The following is a 13,592-nucleotide window of genomic DNA, read 5'->3' as shown; positions in this document are numbered from 1 at the left end:
AAAAAAGGTTCCCCAGCCCTGCTCTAAGGTGCCACAGAACTACTCATAGTTTTAAAATGCTGCAAGTTTGTTGAGCACTGAGTTTGTCATTCAGGGAGAATGCTCACTGGGGGGAACAAGAGCCTTCAAATGCCTCCTGAACAGACTCTGCTTACATTAGCAATGTCCACAGGCATGCAGTCCCCATGATCTGTAATAAAGTACTCGAAAGAAGCTGTATCAATGCACGTATTAATAAGTTACAATGGTAATGGAATACCATCTGTTCCAAGGGAGGATGTCAAACAGCATCTATGACCTTTCACGAACTTTAAATCAGCAAGAGCAGACAACTTGAGCTCAAGACTTTTAAAAGAAATGGCCACAGAGCTCTCGGCCATTAGTGCTGACTTTTAACACATCTTGGACACTGGGGGAGTTACAGAGGACTGCAAGAAAGTTCATATTTAATAGGGGTAAGTGGGATGAGCAGGGTAGCTATGGGCTGGTTAGCCTGACACTGTGGGCAACATCATGTCATTGCTGATACAGGACATAAATCTGTGAAGAACTGTTGCATAATTAAAGCCAATCATATTCCTTTTATGGAAGCAAGAGCTTGTCACTCAAACTTGATATTTTTTTTATATAGTTTTGGTAATTGACTATGGCAATTGTGTCAACAGACTTCTGTAAAGGACTTCACTTTCCATGTGCCCCACAATATATAAGCACGATACCAAATCAATGATGCACATTAAATAGCCTAATTAAAACCTGGCTACTGGATAGACTGTTAATGAGGAATGACAAAGTAAGAGGTGCTGCTAGTGGGATCTGACTGTGATTGGTTCTTGGCCCAATATTACTCAATATCTTTATCAATGATATAGAAGAATTGGCTTTATATACCCTTGGTGGTACAATTTGCAAGAGGGCATAAAAACGGGTGGAGTGGTAATATTGATAAGGACAACTCACAGAGTGAATAAACTGGATCACTTAGTAAACTCACTGCAATTAATCAATACACACTTTAATATAGACAAATACAAGCTTGTACACCCATGAACAAAAAATATAGGCTGTGCTTGGGTGGGGGAGACTATATCCTGTAAAACAATGAAGGGTTCATGAAGATGAGATCATGAGACATGAACATGAGGACCAGCGTGATGCTGTGGCCAGAAGGGCTAATTCAATCTTTGGACATATAAAGAGGGGAATGTAAAGAAAGAATAAGGCAGCGTTACACCCGGAAACAGTATTAGTATTAATGTGATTTCTCCTTTTCATATGTGTTCATTTTTTTAATTGTATCCTTTGGTATATATGGTTGTGACTATTTTCTTCCACTATTTGATCTGAGGAAGTGGGTCTGGCCCACGAAAGCTCATCATCTAATAAACCATCTTGTTAGTCTTTAAAGTGCTACATTGTCCTGCATTTTGCTTCAGCTACCCCAGACTAACACGGCTACATTTCTATCAGTATTAGTAAGGACACTGATGGAGACTGAGTCAAGCTCTAGTGCCTGCACTTTGAAAAGGATGTTGAAACAAATTGGAAATGGCTCAGAACAAATATACAAGAATGAGCCAAGATCGAACAAGCCCCTATTGCAGTGAGAGATCAAGGGAACTCAACTGACAATTAAGAAGTGAATTAGTTACAGTTTCTGAGTATCTAAAGGGGGAGAAGATTACCAAGACTGAAGTCCCAGACACTTGGCATCAGTGACACCCCCTCCTGATCTATGATTATCCAAGGCCAGGGAGAGAAGCGTAGCAGATTCACTCTGTGAATTGAACTGGCTGATTTAAACCCAAACCTTGCCCATCACCAAAGGTACAATGCTGTGAGAGGTTCAGAAGCCTTGGCTCCCACTGAAATCGCTAAGATTTGAGGGTATGGCTACAGAATGTGCGTGTGTGCAGGTGGGGAAAATCAGCTCTTATTCTAAACCAATAAAGGCAAATCCATTGCAAATATCTCCCCGCCTAAAAATATTGTACTTTGTGAATGTCCCCCACACACTTTTGTCATTTCTCTTCTATTAGACTGGATGGGGAACTAAGTGATTCCACTCCAATTACAAAAGGGAGCTTGAGAAGGCTGTCTCTTTCAACCCCTTTTCTATCTATAAAGTTGTTTTACCATTAAAGAGGGATTCAGTATTTTCTAAATAAAATAATGACTCACCCAGTGTCTGTCATCATATGCAGACGATAAGGTTTTATTTTCACAACCACCTTTGGTTTTGAAGAGTTTTTATTAAGAACATGGATTAATACAAGCAATGGGAGGACCTCTCGATAAATTATTCCTAGAGTAACTGTGTTTAGTTGGAGATGGAGGTTACATAAATGGAGAATCAATAGGCAAAACAGCTCTTCCCCCTACCTGGGTATATGATTTGTGGATATTCAAGTAATAAAAGAGAAGGCCTCAAATTCAGGGCAAGTTGTGTAATGTTTTAATCTGGAATCACCGAGACAACTTAATTGCACCAGCCCTTAAGAGCGTTCGAGGATAAGCTGTGAGCTCAAATTTTTTGCGGTGCAAAACTATGGGGGTGGAATAATCCCACAGAACTGGAGAGGAATCAAAACAAATTTCTTAGAAAGAATCCCCAAGTAATATCCCAATGACTCTACTTAGACCTGAGGCAGGAAGGAATATTCCGTCAAAAGTGCAATGTTGTAATATTACATTTTTGGCTTGCACCCACAGCCTTTGCCAAGGCAATGCTTAGAGGAACAACAACTCAGGACTTTCTCATGTAAGTTTCCTTAGTTGAGTACGTGCAAAATTCTTTGCATTTTTTAGGTTTCTCAGAATTGAAAATGATTACACTTAAGTTTCAAAATGTGAAATCCCTCTTCAAGTTGTGACTAGAGGCTATTAAAAAACTTGAAATAGCAGTTGTTCCGATTTCAAATGCGTCACGTAGGTTTTCCCTTTTTAAAAAGACTCACGTATGCCAGATATTTACATAGTCAGGAGGGCCTTTGCAGCTTTGCATTTCCAATCCATGCATGCAGACAGTCTACTTGGAGGGCCAATATAATGGCACTGAGAAATGTAAATGCCTCTGTCTATGCAAGTGAGGGTAGGTGGGATATTTATTTCATTACTTATTACACTGTAATTTGTATTGCCTTTTAAAGTCAAACTGCCTTTCCACAGTTTTGTCCCAGATGCATTTATCTATCATCTCTTAGAAAACAGAATATCTTTTAGGAACCGAGAGTCATTACTCTATCTGCATAGTCAGTCACTACAAATAAGGAAAAGGCCAGGAGCCGGGTGATCAGGTACAGATCAATGGTGTATTTCCTTTTTAATCTGTTTATACACATTTTAACATTTTGGATTTAGTTTCAGTTTCATGGTAGTACTTTGTTTTCTGTGAACTGGTCCACAACTAAATTGTTATGAACAACTTTCTACTGCTATTTCTTCACTTTCCTTCTTGCAGTATCAAACTGTTCAGGGTCATGCCCACCAGGCCCCCCCCCCCCCCCCACACACACACACCCAAGGCCCAGAGCAGGGCTTCAACTATGGGGGGGGAGGGCAGGACAGGGCCTTGGGAGTGGAGTTCTGGGCACAGGGCCAGAACCCCAGGCAGATGGCCAGGGTCAGAAGCAGAAATTGGTGGGAGTCCCCCTTTCTGTCCCCAGTGGGGGTTGGTCTGGGCCCCAGTCAGCCCTCCCCAATCATTCCTCTGAGCCCTCCCTTGGCAGAGGGGGGCCACACCCAAGAATTTGGGGACTCCTGCAGAAGAAGCTCTTTGCAGAAGACACTGCATCTTCATGTGCCTTCACCCAGAATCCTCACTGAGGCATGTATGTGCAACTGTGCTACAAACATTCGGTAACATAAGCCTTGTGCATTATTCGTTCTGACTTCATAACTTGTGTCGTCCTCTGCTTAGCCACTTCTGCATGAATGCCTTATGGAACATACAGCCCAGTGTTAGAGAAAGTGAAACACTTTGTTATGCTGCTGACTAATGCACTATGCGGAGAAACACATTAACATTCACAATCTGCCTCATTCTCCGAAAAAAAGGAAGCCACTGGCCAAAATTTGCAAAAAACGTAGCAACAACTAGGCATGCTTATGCTCAGTTTGCTGAAACGAGTGTTCCTCTTCCGCACGTTGCTCTCAGTATATGCATTCATGGGCAGTTTTTCTAGTATTTTGCTCTCTTGGCAGTGACCAGATGTGATCATTTCCAAATATCATTGGCAATTATAGGTGGAGCACGGAGGGATGCTTATAATTAAAGCTGCCAAGCTCCCCTTTCTGAGCCTCTACTTGAAGTAGTTGTTTATAACTTTTACAAACTAACCTTTCAGAAGACACTTTCATGACTAATGGGATCCCAGGCTCTGAGACTAGCCACAATCTCCCATCACCAGGGTTCCCTTGCAAGCTCCAGGCAGGGCTGAGCTGCTGGTGCTTGGCTCCGTCACTAGTGCCAGACCTTTCCTGCTCGGAGAATGGGACTCTCTCTGCAGAAAGATGTCAACATTTCCTGGGTTGGGGCAAATGCTCCCTTATTCCAAACTGGCCAGAAACATCCGTCAGGCATTGTGAGCCCAACAATGTTTTATTGTGTGCCCTGCACTGCACATGGAAACACCCCAGCCTTTGCATTGTCAGCCGGAGCTGGCCCACCCAGGGACTGAAGAATACAGCTGGTCTGTCCCATCACTTTGGAGAGAGAATCCTTTCGGGGCATGCTGGGGTGCACTCCCCAGGGAAGAGACAGCAGCACAGCCTGGTCAGCAGACTGCAGCACTTTGGAGAGCTGGACAGCTGGAGGCTAAGGCCATGTCTAGACGCCTGAGATTGATCTTCCAGCATTTGATTTAACAGGTCTAGTAAGGACCTGCTAAATCAAACGCGGAGGATGCTCCCAGTCAGCACCAATACTCCTCGATTACCAAGGAGTACAAGAAGCCAATGGGAGCGTTTGCTCACATCAGCCTCCAGTTGCAGAGATGGTGCCAAGCTCAGCTTAAGGTATGTCAACTCCAGCTACATTATTTACCTCAAGCCAACTTTCCAGGTCTAGTATTGACCAGGCCTATGTGATAAGCAAAGGTAGCTGCTCACATCAGCCTTTCTCCCAGTGATGAAGGTCACAGAGGGAACTTTGCTGCCCTTTGCATGGCTTCTTCTTTATTAAAGGCAAACATGCATCGCTAGTCCCAAGCATTCAAAGATCATGAGTCAGGCCTCCAATTTTTTTTTCTTTTAAAAAATACATAGTGAACTTGTTGTATTTTCCTTCTGACACGAGAACATGTAGGGTCCACGTTTTCAAGCTGTATTACAGGGATTGTGAACACCTGCCTCTGGTCATGCCACCAAACAGCTCTGTAAAGATTCTGGCAAAAGATCTGTTTTCAGAAATCCACGCACACAACCCGAACACACAGTTACCACAACCCTGCACACACGTAGAGAATGTTTTGTGGCATCCACTCAGCTGGTCAACTGCAAATGCAGTCATGGAAATGATGTGCACAAATTCTGCACGTGAACTTTGAGACACACAGTAAGATGCTTTAAGAACTCCTTAGCAAAAGTGAAGCAGCCGTTGGGGAAAACATAAAACCGAAACCTGTCGTATCAGTGACACAGCCCAACAGGGGGTGGCAGTTAGCGAGTTAAATCGTAGAGTAGATGGTTACGTTCAGACAGCCTCAGGCAAAGGCCACTTCTAGAGAAGTCTCAGGAATTAAACATGATGCAAACCTCACAGCAGCATTTCTAAACCAATCTTATCCTCTGCTGGATACCAGTTTAATGGAAAAGCACTTCTTCCCTTTAAAGTCTACAGGTTATTACAATAATTTCCATAGACCCCTATGCATTTCATCACCATTACACTCCATATGTCTCTTCCAGAGCCAAATGGCCTACTTTGCTCAGCCAACCATGGTGTCATATCCAATGCTCCTTCTAATTTTTCCCACCCCAGGCAGAACCAATTTTGTTATGTGCACCAATATGGAGGCAACGTGAGACACATCCCCTTCATATTGGTGCACATAATGTATTTGACAGGGGTGGAGCCAAAGGGCTCTGAATGCGGGATGAGGCTCAGGCAGGAGGCAGAGGGTTGGGGCACAACGGCATGGGGGCTCTGGCTGGAGGTGCAGCTTCTGGGGTGGGGCTGGGTTGAGGAGAGGGGTTAAAGGAGGGTACTCCGGGGCTACTTGTAAGGAGAGAAGACTCCCCCCAGCTCTCTCTCCTCGCAGCAGCACATAGGCCGAGGGGGCACCCCCTCCCCCGCCATGGTAGCTCTGGGGTGGAGCAGCAGGATAGGTGCCTCTTTTCCCGCAGGTCAGGGTTCAAGCTGAGGGAAAGGTACTCAAGCCACAGCAGGTTCGGGCTGTCGCTGGCTTCAGGCCGTCCCTCCCCCCACCCAGCAACACCACATTAGAGGCCAGTCTAGGTTGGGACTGGGAGTGGGCAGCCCACCCCTAGGTGCAGCAAGTCCCTGCATGGGTTCCTTAAGCATCAGAGGGGTGTTAAATATGAAGCTGTGTCACAGCACAGCTGACTGGGAACTTAGGTCATATCCTGTTATTGTGTACTCCTTCAGTCACATCGCTTAGACAGCGCCGTGGTCTCCTTAACTGTGAGCTCTGCTGCTCAAGGCAGCAGTGCGTGCACACTCGCGTGGCTGGCACCAAGCACTGAAAATCCTGTCCCAGCATGCACTGGGCTCACTGTACTTCTGGGATAGGGTCACTCAAATCCTGGTTGAGAGGGGATGTCCCCATGCCAATGCTGGGCACCACAGAGAGCATGGAGGTGTGGGAGACAGCAGAGCCCAGAGCCCCTCTGTGACTAATACAAGCAGAATCATTGAGCCCGAGCCAGATGCTGCCCTGGCGTAGCTTCACGGAACACAGTCTGTGGAATTATTCCCAAGGATGAATTGGGCCACTTGGACCTGGCAGCTCGTGTCTGAGCCCAAAAACCTTACAACTGTCTACCCGGACAGAAGAGAAAATGGAAGAGTAGGTTAAAGCAAAACCCCAACCCGAGCAAAGCTTCAGAGCCAGCAGCATTCTGAAGTGTAGCTTTTTTGCAGCCTCTCTGAGATAAAAGCTCCCTGCTACATCAGTGTCCAGCCTAACCCCATTGCTAGGTCTGGTCCTTCCCTCACTGCCGGCTCTACCCTGCTCTCTGGTACTCACTGCTACCAGGCTCCCCTCATCACTATGCCCAGAGGGAAGCAGCGGATTTCCTTCAGAGTTTCCTAATGAGCGAACTGGGGTAAGAGTCCTCAGCTGAAGGGCTTGGAGCAAGGTCCCATTTCAATTTCACAGCGCTCCTTTCTCTATGTAAGGCTGTTTCCCTAATACAGGCCTTCCACACAAGGCCTGTCCAACTGGGCTTTGTTGCCTTTACAGCGTCCTCCTGCGTGGCACACCAGCAGTGTTGGCGGCCCAAGGAGGGGAGAAGGTAAGGCCTTCCCCAAGGGCCACCCACCATTCTGCTTGCTTCAAGGAGCATGGCTCAATCCCAGCTCCCAGGCCCCAGCACTGCAGCCCCTGCGTTCCTTACCACAGGTCACAGGCCTGGGGGATTTGACAGCACAACCAGGGTCGCACGAGAGGGAACACACAGGCAATGGAGCGGATGTTCAAGAGCCCGTGGAGAGGAATGTGTCAATAAAAGGGACAGGTACATATATGTGTGTGAGTGTGAGTGTGAGTGTGAGTGTGAGTGTGAGGATGATAAAACCTTGCAATTTACTACGTACAATATTAAAGCTTGCTAGGAAATAATTTAACTTAGCAAATGACAAATGGGGAAGATGGTTTTCAACAGTGACTAGAAACCAGGGATGTTAATGGGTAACCGATAAACCGGTTACCCGGTAAAGCATCACCCTTAAAGGATGGTGCTTACTGGGTAACAGTTAACCAGTACCCAGGGAGTGGTCCACACAGGGCCGGATGGAGGCATGGTCAAGCCGGGCAGCTGCCCAGGGCACCAACCGACGGGGGGAGCCTGATAGCAGCTGTAAGGGGCATGCGACGTCCCTTACAGTTGCCATCAGGCGCCGCGCGCCCGGCTCCCGCAGCGCTGGCCAGCAGTGCCCTTCCCCCCACGGCTGCAAGGCCCTGCACGTGCTCCAGCAGCGCTGGCCGGGCAACACATGCGCCGAACGCCTCAGGGGCAGGAGCCGAGCGCCCCAGGGGCGGGCCCCAGACTTCGCGCCAGCAGCCATGGCAGGCACGCGCATGCGCTCTGCACCCAGGGACAGCGCCGCATGCCCGGGCCCAGGGCACCAAAAGGCCTCGGGCCGGCCCTGGGTCCACATCTCTCCCCACCCCCACGCTTTGCCCCCACCCTTGCTCCATCCCTCCCTGCCCACCTTTTCCCAGCACTCCCCAGAGCAGCGTGGCTGGGGAGCAACGCTGTATGGGCTGGAGCTGCCCAGTCTGCCCCTTCCCTGCTGCCACTACCAGTCAGCGTAGGGGGAGGAAGGAGTCACAGCATGGACTCCTGCTGCTGGTACCAACCCTCCTGCCGACTGCTGGCCAGCCCAATCTGCTTGGGGGGCTTGCCTGGGGTGCACGTGGGCCCCACATGCACCCCCCACTGCATCGCCTCTGGACAGTGCATAGCCTTATTTTTACTGACAACACTGACCTCACAGCATTGACAAAGAACTGACAGCATAGAACAGGAGAGCAGAAAATTCAGAACGAAGAGCAGCGAAGAGAAGACAAAAATTACAGCAACTGGAAGACTAGAGAAAAAGGCACAGATCAAATTCTGAGATTAAGAACTACACAACTAATTTTAACAATCAGTCTACTTTGGAGACCCAGTAGCAAAGGTAGGGAATTGTGAAGAGGACCTAAAAAGATCTGGAATAGCCAGTAGTGCGTTTAGCTTTCCAAAGACATTTCAAAAAATACTAAAATCAGTGTATATGAGAAACAGTCATGCCAATTCTGCTGCACAGGTCAAAATGGTGGAGCAGCCAATGAAGGAAATATTTGTCTGCAGAAGTGGCTGAAGGGAATACTTAGGGAATACCTAGAGTTTCAAAACTGGAGGAAACAAAAAAACAAAGAGCTAAGAAAATGGCTAGGAGGAGAAGTTATAAGAGCGTCAAGAAAGATGAATGTGATGGTTTGGACACGTGTCAAGAATGGAGCTGGAAAGCATAACATACCTGGTGATACATACCTGAGAGCAAGAAATTAGTAATAGAGCACAACTGAGTATGCATTGTATAGATACAGGGAAGAATGAAACAGAACAAAAAGCATGGAAGATGAAGTCCTGAAACTAAGGCAAGATTAAAGTAGTGGACAGACTTTATTCGGTTCCATAATTGCTATGGGCTGTTGGACAGGAATCCAAGAGAAGGAATAGAAAGTTCCAGAAGACCGGAAGAAATGCCGGTTGGTTTTTTTTTTTAAACCCAGCTCTTCCATTATTTTGCCTGGGACTGATGTGAGGCTATCAATAAAGAACTAAAAGATGGTAGTGTTATTAACTCCAATCCATACGGTTTTATTGCAAATGAGTCTTCTAAAAAATGAACTTATTAGCGAGCTTCCAAGTTTGGCTGAGAAAAGTAATGACGCTGCTAAAAACACATGGGCTGACACACAGAGTTGAATTTATTACCACAATAACTTCTGATTAAAATGATAAAAATCAAGACACATATGAGGAGGTTACTTACCTGTAGCTGAAGGTTCTTTGAGGTGTGTGTCCCAACCTGTATTCCAGAGGGTTATGCATGCGCACTATCTGTCCAGAGCCCTGGCTCACCTGGGCTTTCGTCCAAAGGGATAAAGGGCAGGGCATACTGATCTTATCTCAGTTCCTTCTCCACTTCTAACCACACATACGTAGCAGAGAAGAAGGAAGGCAAGAAGCTGAACAGAGATAAAGATCACATATCCCGAAGAACCTCCAGTTACAAGTAACCAACCTCCTCCTCTTCTTCGAGGGATGGTCCCTATTGTATTCCAATGAGGGTGATTAACAAGCAGCTTCTAAGGTTTCAACCCATGAAAGCTGACGCCCAAATACATCTGCTTAAGTCTTTAAGGTGCCACACGGCTCCTCCTCGCTTTTTAAAAATCTTTTGTTGTTCACAAGCGCTTAAAAAAGCAGAGCTTTGTCCACAGGTAGAAGTGTTACACTGCCAGACTGCCAGCAACAGGGCTGTCCCCCTAAAAGCGGAGTAGTGCAGACAAAGCCTCGGTCAGAGGAGGGTGTGAGGATGAATATAAATGGGACGGTCGAGCGGAGGACTGCCATTTTTGAAGGAGGCCTTCGTTGCCGAGTCCTGCACTAAGATGCACCATGCTGCACAGGAGTGTAAAGAATGCCATGGGGCCGCTCTACATACATCCATAAGCAGCTTATCCTGAAGAGAGGCCATGGTTGAAGCCTGAGCTCTCCTGGAGTGAGCTCACACACCTGTGGGGGGAGACAGGCCTGACAGTTGGTAACAGTTCAATGCATCCCGAGAGCCATTTGATTTCTTTGGCTGCAGATAACCTGCCCCACGTCTTCCTGCTACTGCAATAAATAGTCTGAGCCCAAGTGAGGCCTTTTGGCAACCTTCATGAGGTGCTTCCAGAGGCAGGGAGCCCAGCCTTCCTGGGAGCAGTGGGGGAAGGATCAGCAAATACTGCACAATGCGAGCCTCCCCCCAGCATCAGACAGGTCATCGGTGTCCACTGTGGACCAGCACAGGTCGGAGGCGCAGAGTTTGGAGCTTGGAGTCCTGGTACCCGCTTGCAGGCTGACGAGAGTTCTGGGTGCACAGGCTGAACCTCTCTAATCTGGGCACTCTCTGGTCTGCAACATCCGTGACCCAGCATGAGTTTAGTGAGCCGGGTGTCCGCTTAGCTTGGGTGTGGCCAAATTTCCTGCAATCCAATGAACTTTGCTTACAGCCACTGGCTCTCAGTGTTCTGTGCTGTTATTTGGCTCCAATTTACCCCTAAATGTTTTCAAGGAGCTCAGTAAGCAGTGGAAGTGTTGATAATGCTGCTGGCCAATATTAACCAACTGTGGTTCGGCACCAGCCAGTCCCAAGAGTACCAGACTAGAGAGGTTCAACCTGTACTTTGGTATTGAAGACAATGTAGAGGAAGCAATCATTCCCCCGCCCCCAATCTATCAAGACTAATTTCTATAACTATGATAAAAAAATACAATAAACTGGCAAAACGACTGAAAATAACTAGATACAACTATTTTATTTTAAAGTGTGCCAAAGATAAGGACACAAACGTTCCAAGCTGGGCCATGCAATGTGGAGAAGGAACTGGGGATACGGTTAATCCACCCCACCCCTTTATCACTTCAGACAGAAGCATGAGCAAGTCAACATGCTCCGTGTGGACTAACAGACACTACTTTCACATTATCTGGCTCCAGACACATAGTGCTCATTCATTGCCCCCAATGGAACACAATAGGGACCCTCACTTGAAGACGAGCTACATAAGACGACTCCAGGATTATCATAGGTCTGTGCCACACTAAATCTAGCAAAACTTGAGTCAGTGTGAAGTAATAGATCAGCTAAAAGCATGGTCGAGACCTCTTTTTCGTCAGAACATCACCACGATCAGTCATCGCTCGGCATCATGATTGGGTACCACCCAATTGTTTGGAACCTCCCAGGGTTCCAAGGTTTACTGGAAATCAATATTAACAGTACAGGGAGCTCCTCAGCCAACTCTTAAAACGCTTGGGTACAAGTTATCTGAACTGCTGATTCAGAAACATTTAACTTTAGTTTGTGTTGTTTTGACATGCTCCTGAGAGACTAATGGAAAGGGAAATGGGTAATGATCATGATTAGATTACATATTTTCCCCAATACACACATCAGAACTATTTAATTAACAATTCTGCATTTCTGCATTATTATTGATAATTCTACCACATTTTTAATATACCAATATATACCATCATCAGGATTCTTTTTGTTCTTAATATATTTTAAAACTCCTTTTTGTCTTTCACTCTGCTGGCCATAGATTTCTCCTTGTGTCCCTTGGCTTCCCTTATCAATTTTATACAATTCTTAGCCTCTGATTGATATTAATTGCCATCAACTTCCCTCTTCTTTCATTTCCTATGTATTATCTTTTCATTTCTTACAATTACCCTCACTTCCTCTTTAAACCAAGTTGGTTTTTAAACAGCATAGCTTTCTTCCTCAATTGTGGGACTGTGGTTTTCTGAGCATCTAGTAAGGCATTCTTAAATAAGTCTCAATTATTATTAACTTCTTTCTGATTAAATTCTTCTTCCCAGCTGATTTGGCTCATGATTAAGGCTATGAGTCAGTCATGGAGGACACACATTCCATGATTTTATGTGACCTCCACAACTTCAGCCCCAGACGGTGAGGCTCCAGCTGTCGGCCCCAGTTGGTGGGGCTCCAGCTTCATGGTTTATTGTTTGTTGCCCGCATTCTGTCCATGACTTTTGCTAAAAATACCCGTGCCAAAACCTTAGCCTTACTCAGAATTGTTTTCAGCTTTGTGAAACCAGTCCTATTAAAGCACCAAGTATATAAACTGGCCTGGACTTAATTCTGCTTGCACGGTCATGCTCACTTGTACCTCTGATATCACTGACTTTTAGTTAAGAACATAAGAACGGCCAGACTGGGCCAGGCCAAAGGTCCATCCAGCCCAGTATCCTGTCTGCCGACAGTGGCCAATACCAGATACCCCAGAGGGAGGGGACACAACAGGTAATCCTCACGTGATCCCTCCCGTCACCCACCTTCAGAGAAACAGAGGCTAGGGATACCATTCCTACCCATCCTGGCTAATAGCCATTGATGGACCTAACCTCCGTGAATCTTTTGAACCCGGTTAAAAAAGTTCTGTTATCCCTTCCTCTTTTGCTATCAGTAGTGACCCAGGGAAGATTCTTCCCTGCCTCCCCCCTTATGCGGCATTCCTTCCCCAAGCAAAGTAAGTGCCAAATGCTCTCAGTGCAGAACAGGCATGTTTAACACACTCAGTACATGGGGGCTGATGGCACACGAGGTGCTGGCCAATGGCGGATCGATCATACATGAGTGATCAAGAATGACTGAAATGGCAGGACTGACGCAGATTAAAGCAAAGTCTCTCCGGCAGAAAACACTAACGAGGCTGCTTTGACAGAGGGACAAGACTGCGGCTATATAGGCAGTGAGATGGATTGAAAAGCCTTGTCCTACGCTGCAAGGCAGCCCCATTTCCTTTAACAAGGTGCCACAAGCTGCATGAGGGAATTTCTAGGTCCCTTTCCTGAACCTGGTATGGTGGAGAAGCATCTCCCTTCACTCTGGCTCTAGTGGGGTGCTGATCCCAGACCCCTTACCAGATTCCCCAGTGCTCAGAGCTGAGCTGGTGAGTCAGCAGCAGCCTGGAAGAGTGGTTGGAAAGCTGCACCTGACCTTCTGATAGAATTGCCATTGGCCCTGTTGCTGTGAAGCTAGGGAGCAGACACCAAATGGTGGGTAGACTCTGGGTGCTGGCTGTAAAACACCCCGCGTGACAAGCGCATAGAAGAACGAAGGT

The 13,592-nt window shown here is 46.7% G+C and overlaps 1 protein-coding gene across 6 annotated transcripts in view; it reads right to left on the bottom strand.

The window, feature by feature from the left end:
- The window catches only part of RHBDF1 (rhomboid 5 homolog 1), a 105,021-nt gene that overhangs the window by 52,448 nt on the left and 38,981 nt on the right, over positions 1-13,592 (bottom strand). The window contains exon 2 of one of the 6 annotated variants that reach the window (XM_075899187.2): positions 9,725-10,470. The exons of the other annotated variants lie outside the window; for them this stretch is intronic. The gene's annotated coding sequence lies outside the window, so the exon portion shown is untranslated. The remainder of the gene's footprint in view (positions 1-9,724; positions 10,471-13,592) is intronic. 6 annotated transcript variants of the gene reach the window in all.

This window comes from Pelodiscus sinensis, chromosome 15 (genome assembly GCF_052426305.1).
Source record: "Pelodiscus sinensis isolate ZL-2025 chromosome 15, ASM5242630v1, whole genome shotgun sequence".
NCBI classification, from domain to species: domain Eukaryota; kingdom Metazoa; phylum Chordata; order Testudines; family Trionychidae; genus Pelodiscus; species Pelodiscus sinensis.
Note: the sequence above shows the minus strand (reverse complement) of the source record. Positions and strands in the feature narration are given on the sequence as shown.